The sequence below is a fragment of the Carex rostrata genome, chromosome 30, assembly GCF_964058835.1.
Source record: "Carex rostrata chromosome 30, lpCarRost1.2, whole genome shotgun sequence".
Lineage (NCBI taxonomy): Eukaryota > Viridiplantae > Streptophyta > Magnoliopsida > Poales > Cyperaceae > Carex > Carex rostrata.
Genome location: NC_135947.1, coordinates 2,977,201 through 2,989,908, shown reverse-complemented (window position 1 = coordinate 2,989,908; position 12,708 = coordinate 2,977,201). Strand labels below are relative to the sequence as shown.

Here is a 12,708-nt window from a genome sequence, read left to right as displayed (position 1 = left end):
GAATGAGCAACCATACAATTTGAACTTATGTAGATATGTATTTAAAAATAACATTTTAATTTATAATCGATATTCAATTCTAAAATGAAGGAACACAAACGAAAGCTAAAAAAGCTTGTGAATTATGATGTTGGTGAAAACTAAGTCTAATCAAGAAAAAAAAACACAAAAAATAGACTTTGAAATGGGTAAGCTAATTAATTAATTTTCATGATATAGCTTGTAACATAAGGACAAGAAAGATCAATCATGCATATTTTAATTTGTTTTTGTTTTTGTTTGCTATTACATAATGAATTGTTGATATCGACAAATGTAATTTCTTTGGTAGAAAAATACATTATAACCGACAATCCTAAAAATATGATTAATGATCAAACAATTGAGGAAATCAATACACCACAAACACTTCTATGGTTACTGCCCTCCTTATTATTACTATCATTTTGCTACTGCTTTTATCTTGTCAGGAGGATTCAATACCGATCACTACTTTCAAGTTTTCAGGTGTTCGTCATCTCTGACACAATAGTTATGTGTCACTTATGCATTTCTCTGCATTTTGGTACCATGAGAGGACTTGGATTTCCTACTGAATTATAGGAAAAGAATGAGTGCGCTCATGTGATATGCATACGGACCTACTGCAATTGTGTTTGGTACCAATTTGTTCACAGTGATAGCGCCCAACAACTTTTGGCTCGGAATTCTCATTCTGCACTATCTTTTTGCTCCTCTCCAAAATTATCGGTGAATGACCGCTGTTAATACTTCGCTATAAACTTCGTGGTCTTTTTCTAAAGGAATTAATTCAAAATATTCAAAAACGTGCTAAATTATATCATAATTCATAGGAGAGTTGGATCAATATTTAAATAAATGTTATTCGTTACATGAGTTTTAAGATAATTCTTAAAAAAAATTCACATGTATTTCTTGATTTGTCGTCTTATCATATCTCTGGCTTTTGAAATTGAGTCAAAAAATAAGCATGACAAATTTGAATGTACTCATGAATTAGAGAGAGGCAATGGTTCTTTGCAAAATGCAGAACGGTCCGCAGTGTAGATTAATATTTATGTTTATAAAGTTGAAATAATTAATTCAAATTATTCAATATGATCTTTGTATAAAAATGTATTTAAAGTTGTTCTCCGAACTATAATAATTATATGAGCAAAACTAGAGTGTGATGTGCTCACCATGAGAGTTGGTGAGCATAACTCCAAAAGCATATCGGATCGGTTTTAAATGGAGAATCCAAACCGTTGAAATCCATGTACTTCAAGAGTGATGTATGTACATAGAAAATTTTGAAAGTTTCGAATTTATTTGTTACAAGGTCAAGCAGTAAAAAAAAATGAATATATATATATATATATATATAGAGAGAGAGAGAGAGAGAGAGAGAGAGATGAGCTACGGTGAGTTGCAAAGTAAAGCGACTATTTTACTTCACACTCATATTTTGCGATTTTAAAGTTCAAAACGTCGATCCGAACCGTTCATCTTGTTCTCCATATTGAAATGTGTTTGGACACCAAATTTTACATTTTTTGAAATTTTTTTACTATTTATTAAGCCACTTTGAAAATCGCCGATCCGGTGGTCCAGAAATTTTTACTGTTTTTACTGTTCATCCGGATTTTCAAAGTGGCTTAATAAATAGTAAAAAAATTCCAAAAAATGTAAAATTTGGTCTCCAAGCACATTTCAATATGGAGATCACATCTAATAGTTCAGATCAACGATTTAAACTTTGAAAATGAAGATATTGCATGAAGTAGAAACACATTTTACTTCACAACTCACCGTAGCCCATCTCTCTCTCTATATATATATATAAAGTTATAAAGTAACTTATAAAATTTTTTTTTTTTACCGCTTGACTTTGTAGCAAATAAATTCAAAATTTTTAAATTTTTGCATGTATATACATCACTTATGAAGTTCATTAATTTTAAAGGTTTAGATTCGTCGTTTGAAACCGATTCAATATACTTTTAGTGAACATATCACACTCTAGCTTTGCTCTAATCATAAATTGTGATAATATGGTGTATATGTACAAAGCGACGAGTGTTAAATTTCAGCTGTTTTTGGTGAAGTGTCAAGGTGTTGACGGAATCCAAATCGCGTGTAATCACTTCACCATGTCACTTTTCTTTTATTTTATGTTGAGAAAAAACATGAAAGTTTAGCCTTCTAAATTTTTTTTGTTTAAAAACTCGTTAATTTTTAGCTGAATTTCGGGAAAACAACTTCCCATAAATAGATTCTGAAAAAATAATTTTTTGGAGAATATTATATTTATAGAAATTATTATTAAATAATAAATTAATACAGTAAGAATACCTTCATTTTTCAAAGTCATAGATAGATTTTGAAAAAAAAATCGGATCCGTACTTTAGAACCGAATTCTAAAATGTTAGCTGAGTTTTTTTTTTAATAGAAAGAGTGCCGGATTTTTTTCTGAAATAATATTTGGTAATTTGTAACAGTAAGAGTCGTTCATTTTTTTCTGAAATAGAAAGAATGTTGGAATATTTCTGAAACAGATTAAAACACTTTGAATCTGAATTTTTTCTTCCAGATCCATCTATAGCATCAAAAAATAAAAACTCTCTTTCTGTTTCTATTGATTATTTAATAATAATTTCTATAAATAAGATATTCCCTTTTTTTGACCGGGTCACTTAAAAATGCCATATCGAGTCTAAGACAATTTTTAGTCACTTTGGATTTCGTTTGGGCCCTCTATTTGGGTCTATGAATGGGTTGTGAGGTGTATGTGAAAAATATTTTCAATTAGGCCGAAATACAATTCCTGATAATTGATAAGCTTCAATTAGGCCGAAAATTGCTAACATTTGTTCCTATTATTCCAACGTGCTCTTCTGAATATAAAATGCCTATTGACTTAATTTTGAACAAATTATTTTCTGAATATAAAGAGGCCGTATTTTGAATTCACACAATAATTTTGTTATATGAAAACTTGATTTTGTTTCGTGTGATCAGCAGCAGCCAGCAGGCATCTATTTTATAATCTTGAAAGAGTTTTGCACTGTTCATTGCAGTGCTGGCTCATTCTCAACCATCTGATTTATATCCAACGGTCTCAAGTGATATCTCGATCTTCACTTGATCTCTTCTGTTGACACCTGTTTCTTCGTTCTCCGCACTCCCTCTTCACCGCCTGTCAGCCCTCTTTTCGTTCTACTTTCTTTGTTTTCCTCTTTCTCCGGATTTCCTCTTCTCCGTCTATCTCCTACCGTTCAGCTGTACCTATTTCTTCACCTTTTTCTCCTACTGTGCTTTTCTCATCCCTACAATCTTTCCCCGCCTTTCCCTCTTCCTCCGCCTTCCCTCTTCCTCTGCCTTTCCCGGAGCATCATTTGTTCAGGTTTCTTCATCTCTTTATTTGTTTCTCTTTCCTCCTCTCTCTTTGTTATTTATTTTCACCAAATTTTATAAAATTGAAGGCTTAGCGTTTTCTCCCTCAGCTTAGTCATGGACGATCTTGCTAGTTTCTACTCGCTTCTCCTCTTTTGGTAAGATTACCAATTAATTTACAAATTGGGACTTCAAAAAAATAATTTTCCACAAGTGCGGTCCCACATATTAGAGGGCGTGCAATAAGAATCAATCTTTGCAGAGTTAGATATTGTAAACATATGACTTAATAAGAAGCTATGGCTTGATTCTTGACTTTAATTTGAATTTCAAAAAGGTGTATGTCTTTATTAATTTAGCAGGTGTTTATTCATTGATTTCCTGTAACGGATTTGAGATCTTTACAGAAAGAGTACTTCAGTACTAAGGTAGGTATATATTAATTCATTAGGTGTTTATTTCATGAAATTTGTATTATTTTATTTTTTGTGGATGTAACAAATTTTTACCAGTAGAATGCTTCAATGGTAAAATGATACATTTTCTGAGTGGTTTGTCAATCATATTTTTTTTATAGAATATGCTAAAATTAAAATAAATCATAATTATATTATATTAGAAGTATAAACTGATGATCGTGCTAGTTTTCATAATGAAAAATACATGTGGGTCCATATATATGTCATAGGATGGATATATGATGGAGATGAAGCCGTATACTTCAAATGTGATTAGAGGGTGGAAACAGCGTGAAGGTTGTTTCCTTCAATTTTTCCATAAAGCAACACAATAGAAGAAGGTTAGTTATTTTCTACTCTCTTTGTCAAAGTTTAGCTATATTATATTAATTTGATAATAGATATGCAATTTACCTATTTGAAAATTCAAAGGTGCCTTTGTACTGCATTAGGTGGGTAGTGTGATTAAGACAATGGAAAGAGCGTGAAGATCATTTCCTTCTGTTTTGCCATAGAGCAACACAACAGAAGAGTTAGTTGATTTTTCCTCTTTTTGTTAAAGTTTAGCTAGATATGCAATTTACAATTTATCTACAAAATCAAGTTACCACTTCCACCAGTCTTGCACAGCCCATTTATAAGAGTGCTATAAATCATGATATTAGGATCATGCCCTTTGAAGATCAAGTTATCTACAAAGTCCAATACCTTATCTCTTCCATCCTTCTGGCACAACCCAGCTGAAAGATTTCTATAGGTCACGACATTGGGATCATGCCCTTTGAATTTTCTTGACATCTACAAAAACCAATGTCTTCTCAATTTTGCAGAGCCCATTTATAAGAGTTTTATATATAGGTCATGACATCAGGCTTACACCCTTTACTGAGCATATAATGTACAAAATCCAATGCCTTCTCAGTTTCACTTATCAGGAACAACCCACCTAAAATATTGTTCAATTGAATGTCATATCAGCAACAAAATCCAATGCCTTCTCAATTCATCTTTCTTGCACAGCCTATCAATAAGAGTGTTCTAAGTCATGACATTGGGGTCATGCCCTTTGAAAATGATGACACCTACAAAATACAATATCTTCCCAATTTCACCTTTCTTGCACATATTAGTTATGAAGATTAGCTTCCTACCCTTTGGAAATGACAACATCTACAAAATTGAAGGCCTAGCCAATTTCATAACATTAGGCCCATGCTCTTTGTAAAAGATGACACCTACAATATCCAATGCCTTCCCATTTTCACATTTCTTTCACAGCTCCTCTATAAGAGACTACTAGAATTTGAATTATCAGCATGGGATACCCATGTGACATTAGACTCACACCCTTCAGAAATCAAGTCATCAACAAAATCTAATGCTGTCTCAGTTTCACCTTTCTTTCATAGCCCAGTTAAGAGTGTTGTAGGTTGCCGCATTAGCCTCATTTCTTTCATAGCCCAGTTTCACCTTTCTTTCATTAGCCTCATTTCCTTTGGAAATCATAATTTCTAGATTTTATAGGACTGTTATAGGTGACACATCTACAAAATCTAGGATTTGCTCAATTTCATTACATTAGACCCATTCCTTTTAAAAAAGATGATGCCTACAAAATTTGATTCCCTTCCAACTTCACATATTTTTAGACTTCCTCTATGGAGGTGTTGTAGGTTGCAACATTTCTTATTTTGTTTGTACAAAATAAATATGTTTTTCCAATATCAACTTCAGGAATGCATATCAGGTCATGTAAGAAAGCTGCTGGTACAATTTTTATTTTTTTTAATTACACTTCATTTATTTAATTTTCAAACTCTAATTTCAGCTTTTCCAAAATTGTGCCAAGTACCATTTTGTAAATTTAATATCTATTTATGGGCTTATCGGATGGAGGTGAAACCAGATGGAAAAGATCCTCTCTTGATTGTTCTATAAACAGTAAAACTTGAGGATCTAATTCAAAGCCAATAGAGAGATATTAAAATTTTAAAAAAAGGGTACTTTGCATGCAATTTCAGCTTATTCGAAATTTTAGCCGAACACTAAAATATTTTTATCTTTTTATTTACTACCAAGAAAAATGTTAAAAATGGGGATAATGTGCATCTAGGTGTCCTTCATGCAAAGAAAAAGTGGCAAGCTCAGATTAAAAGAATTTTATAATTAAAAAAATTTATGGTAAAAATACTGTGTAGCTTCTACATGGTTCTCAAAAAAAAAAATTATGGTAAGAGAAATAAAGAAAACCCTAAAAGCTGAAAGTTAATATTTTTTAGTTTTTAACAAATTTGATATTTTTTGGAGTTCAAAATTATCGAAATAGATCTAAGGCAATAAACGGAATGATCTACATGCATTTTCATTTTCATAGCATTTAAATTGATTTTTCTTCACTGGTCAATAATTTTAGCAAAAAAGTTGACCTTTTTCTATTTTTCTAACAATCGGAAATTAAAATGGTCATAATTCTTTATCTGTCTCATAAAAAAAATTGGATAAATTTTTTTTCTTAAATCATGATGGATATGCTGGTGCAGTTTGAGGGCCAAATGATCTTATAAATAAAAACAAACATAATTAATTGTGAAAAACACAGAAAAGGTCCTTTAGGAAGGTGAAATTGAGAAGCTATAGGATATAGATGGGTTATGAAACAAAGGTGAAATTGAGAAGGCATCGGATTTTCTAAATGTAATGATTTTCGAAGGGCATGGGTATAATATCGTCAGTATCCGCAACATGCTTTTAGGTGGGCTCTGCAAGGATGGTGAAATTGAGAAGCCATTGGATTTTTTACATTATATGATACGTATAGGGAGTCTCACTTTTGTACCACATTCCAGTTACAAATTTGGTGTGGCTCATGATATTTGGCTGATTAGATCATGAAATTTCACCTTTTCTCCCTAGGCAATTTATAGCTCTGTTATAGGTGACACTTCTACAAAATCTAGGATCTGCTAAATTTCATGACATTAGACCCATACCTTTTACAAAAGATGATGTCTGCAAAATTCAATTTCTTTCCAATTTCACTTATCTTTGACATTTTCTCTATAGATGTGTTGTCGATTACGACATTAGAGTCTGACATCTCCAGTTTGCATTATATGGGAGTGCCCTACATGAAATTCAGAAAGACATTTTTTTGTGAAGACACGCCCTAAAAATGGCTGGCATGAAACTGTGGCAGCTCCAGTTTGAGGATATGATGGTACGTTATTCTTCTTTTGCTTCATAGTAGGAAAATGAATAGCACAATATTTGACAAGCAGGCATTGATTAGGTAGTATGGCATGAAACTGACATAGTTCCAGTTAATTATTGTTAAGCCTAATATATCATAAGCATGAAACTGTGACAGTTCCAGTAACTTGCTGGACCTAACAATTTGGATCATATTGGCAATGCATTATGACCAATACAGGTACTGTACCAAACTGTATAAACCAGTTTGAACAAATGCTTTGGTTCAAAAGCTGGAGCATATGAGGTTTAAATACCTATATGCTTATGATATTAATAATGACGCATATGTTTTCAGAAGCTTTATTCATTGTTTGACCATGTGTACAGTGGACCAGTACTAGAGAAGCGGAACTTCTCACCAAAGAAAATTGATGTAAACTTTATAAAGAAAAAATCATTATATTTGTCGAATGGACACTAGGCTCGTCTCTAGATGAACATTTTGTATAATATTTTGGATGATATTATGTAAAACTTTTGTCCTAATATAATTAAATTATAATCTCTCCTTCTCCAATCTCAACAACATTTGCAAAATATTTGCCAAAGCAACGCGAGGCCCGTGGCTAGTACAACATAATTTTGTTGAATAACAAGCACTGATTTAATGTGTGGTCATGAGGGATTCCCAAATTGCACAAGTTTTGAATATAATAATCAGTGCAAATGCGCTTCTTAGAACATCGGTTTTTGTTTTCAATTTCAAAGTACGTGTTAATTTATTTTCGCTCAGAGATACAAAACACATTCAAATTTAAAAAAAAAATCCAATATCAGTCACTGATGCATCTTTATCGCCGCCATCGCAAACATGGTTTAGTAAATTTTAGTCTCATCTGAAAACTTATTAGTCATTACAACTGTTCAGCTTCATTTTAAATCAATTTCTATTAATCTGAAGAAAGCATGAATTTGATGTTTAAAGATGGATAGTTATTGGTAGTTCAAGAAAAAAAATGCAATTTTTTTTTGTTCTTTTGAAGTGTGTTGAGTTGTGAACTAGAGAGAAAAAAAAAAAATCAAATCAGAACCTTTGTAATAAATCTAGTATGTAATCCTACTGCAAAGTACTTCGATTGTGAAAATTTTGGACAGAGAATTATTTCTGTATTTTAGATGTAGATATGTCTAATTGAGTTTTTTTTTTAAAAAAAATCCAACTCATCTTTGTGAGAAAAAATAAGTTCGATATTTTTTTATGAACTAATTCTAGATGTAGTAGAACTAGGGTGTTCTTAACCTCACCAAAGTGTTTGGTGAGCTTAAATCCAAAACCCATCAAATCTGTTTCAAATGACGAATTCGAACCGTTGAAACCCGCCTACCTTACGAGTGATGAGTCTACACGTGAAAATTTTAAATATTCGAATTAATTTAGTATAAAGTCAAGCGGTCAAAAAACGTTAAAAAAATGAATACACTAAAATTAATTTATTAACCTTCTAATTTTGACTGATTGACTTTATACTAAACTAATTTGAATATTTAAAAATTTCACATGTAGATGCATCACACGTAAAATAGGCGGGTTCCAACGGTTCGAATTCATAATTTGAAACTGATTTAATGGATTTTGGAGTTAAGCTCACCAAACACTTTGGTGAGCTTAAGAACACCTAGTTCTACTCTTTCAGGAGTAATGCAGAAAATATATTTACATAGTTGGTATTTCAACATTAAAAATGTAAAATACGTGTGTGGCATAATGATGATATACTATAGTCGGTACTTTAGTTATAACTAAAATTCAGAACCACATCTCATATCTCATGAATGCATCAGGTATGTTGTTGGCATTTGACAATTAAGAAAAGATGCAAATTAACTTGTTAATTATAAAAATGAAAAATGTGTGAGACATGAAATTAGAATGAACAAGCATACAATTTGAACTTCGTTGGATGTACATTTAAAAGTAACATTTCAATATTATAAGAGGAAGGTATAATCAAATATATAAAATATATATTCAATTCTAATACTCATCATTTTGCTTCTTGTTCTTTTTTTTTTAAAAGATGGACAAGAAACAAGATAATTAACGTCAAATTTTTTGTTATGCAAAATTTAATGTTTGGTTATGATAATTGGATTTATGTTTTTGATATAATTTTAAAAGTTGTATAATGCCAAATACGAGTCAAATAAAAATTTCTTTGTTTTACAAGATTTTAATTACATCGAATGCATGCCATTTACGTCAATTTTCTTAAGGCAAGAAAAATTAATCACATGCATAGGACAAACAATACATTAAAATATATTCTTTTGGAAAATTAAAATTTGCCAAATTTTTTTTTCTTTTGCTCATACTAAATTTGTTACACGAGAAAAAAAATATTGTGCAATATTTTTTTATTAACTTTAAGATTATGAAAGAGAAGTTTTTGTTTTTGTTTTTCTAGTTGAATATTTGATTATCCGATATAAACACACAGTATAGAATGAATAAGTCATGTATACTTTTTTATTCTTAAAAATTGAAGTCTTATACAAAAATTGTTTCCAGCAGTTCAATAATGACTAAATGATTTTTTTTTAAAATTACCTTTTTGTGTATATTATATATTTTTGTGTTTAACGAAATATCTCTGAATATGACGTTCTAATATAGTTTTTGTTCAAATATCTTAAAATATTTTCTATTTAACTCTAGCTAACAAAAATATAAAAAATCACGTTGTTTAAGCTAATATTATGATTTTTTTTTATGTATATTGTTGAAAGATATTTTAATTCTCTGTATATAAAACAATAAAATTGAACTGCATCATTACAATTAAATAAACTAGCTGAAGCGTTGCGCATATTCAACCTTCGTTAAATTGTAAAATTCAGCCCTTCAACGTAAAGAGCAATACGTTTCGTTTGAGAAAAAAAATAGTCACGTCGTTATTAATTTTATCAGGTCACGTTATTATGTCACGTGTGTCAATCATATAATTTGACTCACATGTTGCTTAGTATGACTATCCTCTACTACTTTAGTCATGTTATGTCATGTCATACAAACTGATTCAGACATGTCACGTCAAATAACACATTACGTAGTCAATTTTTTCAATATTATTTGTTAATTATAATTTGTTTTGTAATAGTTTTTTAATTTTTAGTATTTTTGTTATTATTTGTTATGAACAAACTTAAAACTTAAAAAAAAAAAATTTAACGTATTCACGTTACTTTTGATCACTCCACGTGTGGTAATAGCATGATCATATGTGACGTGTCGGTTCTCCACCTTATTAAATTCTTAAAATTGACACTGTATAGCCCTAATACCGCCTATACAGACTCCGAGTCTCCTGCTGTTATTCTTCTTTTTTGATAATTTTCAAACGGCCTGTACACATTTCAGAATACATAGACACAAATACACAATAATTGACGGAGGATTAAAATATTAACAGAGCTTATTTGGCTTCATGCAGCATCAGTCTTCTCAGGTGAATATTCTCTGCAGGAAACACAAAATAATTTTAGTGCCTATTTGAATCATGAGATGATCTGAACCCAGTTTGTTGACGGGCTTATTCTCAAACAAGCAAACAAAAGATTTATATCATCAAACCTGGTCCAATCGAACTCATTTCGGTCCTGTTCGGCCGTCACTGTTTTCGTAAGAAAAAAGAGTGAATTTTTTTTCCACGCGCACAATGTTTCTGCCATTTAAATTGAATCCGAATCTAAACTCATTTTCATTCCCGTCTGGTAGCTTAACAACCCCTTCAAGTTTTTGATTTTTGGAAAAAAAAAAAAACTGATCCTTATAAATAATTTTCCATGAAAGAAACTTCACAGTTGGTATCATCCAATGAAGAGCAAATCTGATATTGAAAATTTATTTTTCACTGAGAAACAACAAAAAAAAAAATCTGCTTTCATTACCGGTCCAGCCTTGCTCTTATCCACAGTAGACAGTTGCTATCAATGTGTAGTCAAACAACAGAGCATCACTATTCACTGTTCATTCAATCAAACAATGAAATATAAAACACGGGGGGGTATGAACCGCATGGTATGACACACATTCTTTAAACAAACAAAAAACAATGAAGGAATTGAGATCCTCTGCAACTCACACCCAGATAGCTATTGACAAATGGACCCCACCAAGACCAAAAAATTGATGCTTTTGTTTCTCCACATGAACGGCTACATTTTTCAACCGTGTAAAAAGAATTCGAAGCATCTTTTTTGGATTTTATATTGGCACCGTTCCCCGGTACGCAATTCACTATGTGGCTGTAATTGGAGCATGAAACAAATTGATTGACTTTAGCGTCTCTCTCAACTTGCCAATGTACTGCCAAGTAATAGCTCTAGTTGTATGTTGTATCTATACAATTCCGATATTTTAAGAATCTGCAAGGAATATTACCTGTAGAGCAAGCCATTGTTCCATTGAAGGTCACATTGGTTCAAATCAAATTGGTTTGATATATATTAAGATTTGTGTGTACCAAACGCGTCTAATTTTAAAGCTATTATCATGAATCTCGTGCGAACTGAACATTTTGATCCGATAACAGATCAAATTTGATTTGATATTCATTGAACGATTGCTCGGTATTCCTTGTTCAATTGCCTGATTGAATCTCCTATTTAATTTCTTAAAAAAATATCCTACTTAACTATATGGATTTCATTAGACTGCATGGAGAAGGTACTATGCACATTTCTTTCTTTTCCTCTACGCGTGCGATTGTGAAGCAGACCCTTTAGTAACGTAACAAAATTTATATAGTCATCTCATATAAATTTGGGCATCAATTAAAGATTGTTTTTACTACCAACAAATTTAATTACTGTTTATTTCAAAGGAAGCAGATCACCTGCCCCCCGAGGTACAGGAAAATTCTGCCCCCTCAGTCACTGCGGGGTGGGGCCGGGTTTAGAATTTAAAAGTTTAGGATTTAGGGTTTAGGGGGTCCACCAACAGTGACTCTGGGGACAGGAATTTCCTGCCCCCAGGGGGACAAACGATTCAATCCCTTATTTCAAAAGCTTGAACTGTTACAACAACTTTGTACTATTTAATTTTAGTTCCGGGCTCCACATAGAAAAGATGTTTGCATGACGCCAACTATTTATAATGATGATTTTTTATATGAGTAAGGCTTGGGTGCTATGGATATATAGGGTCATCCGTACTATGCTCTTAAAATTCTATTATATAAACTTGAAACTTCGATTTAAGTAGCTCAATAAATTGATTATATAATAAACTTGTAGAATACTAATTTTCACTATTTTTAGAATTTTTTTACTATTTTTATGATTTATGAAAGATGGCCTAAAATAATGACAAATTTCTTTTATTTTTAGATCTCTTTTAGCCATCTTTCATAAATCATAAAAAATAGTAAAAAAATTCTAAAAATAGTAAAAATTAGTATTCTACAAGTTTATTATATAACCAATTTATTGAGGTACTTAATTTGAAGTTTGAAGTTTATACGATAGATTTTTGAGACCGTAGCACGGATGACCTTATGCTATCCATAGCACCCAAGCCTTACTCTTTTTATATATATTACAGATATTGCTATAATGTTATATATATATAGAGAGAGAGAGAGAGAGTGACTAATGTGCATT

General features: G+C 31.4%; 1 long non-coding RNA gene across 2 annotated transcripts; it reads left to right on the top strand.

Annotated features, from left to right (window-relative positions):
* The first annotated feature begins 3,191 nt into the window (after positions 1-3,191).
* LOC144547104 (uncharacterized) lies at positions 3,192-7,615 on the top strand. Of its 2 annotated transcripts, none has more exons than XR_013509002.1 (2): positions 3,192-7,072; positions 7,435-7,615. It is a non-coding gene; the product is annotated as an uncharacterized LOC144547104 (long non-coding RNA). The 2 variants fall into 2 exon arrangements; XR_013509001.1 differs by having other exon boundaries at positions 7,403-7,615.
* The last annotated feature ends 5,093 nt before the right edge of the window (positions 7,616-12,708 follow it).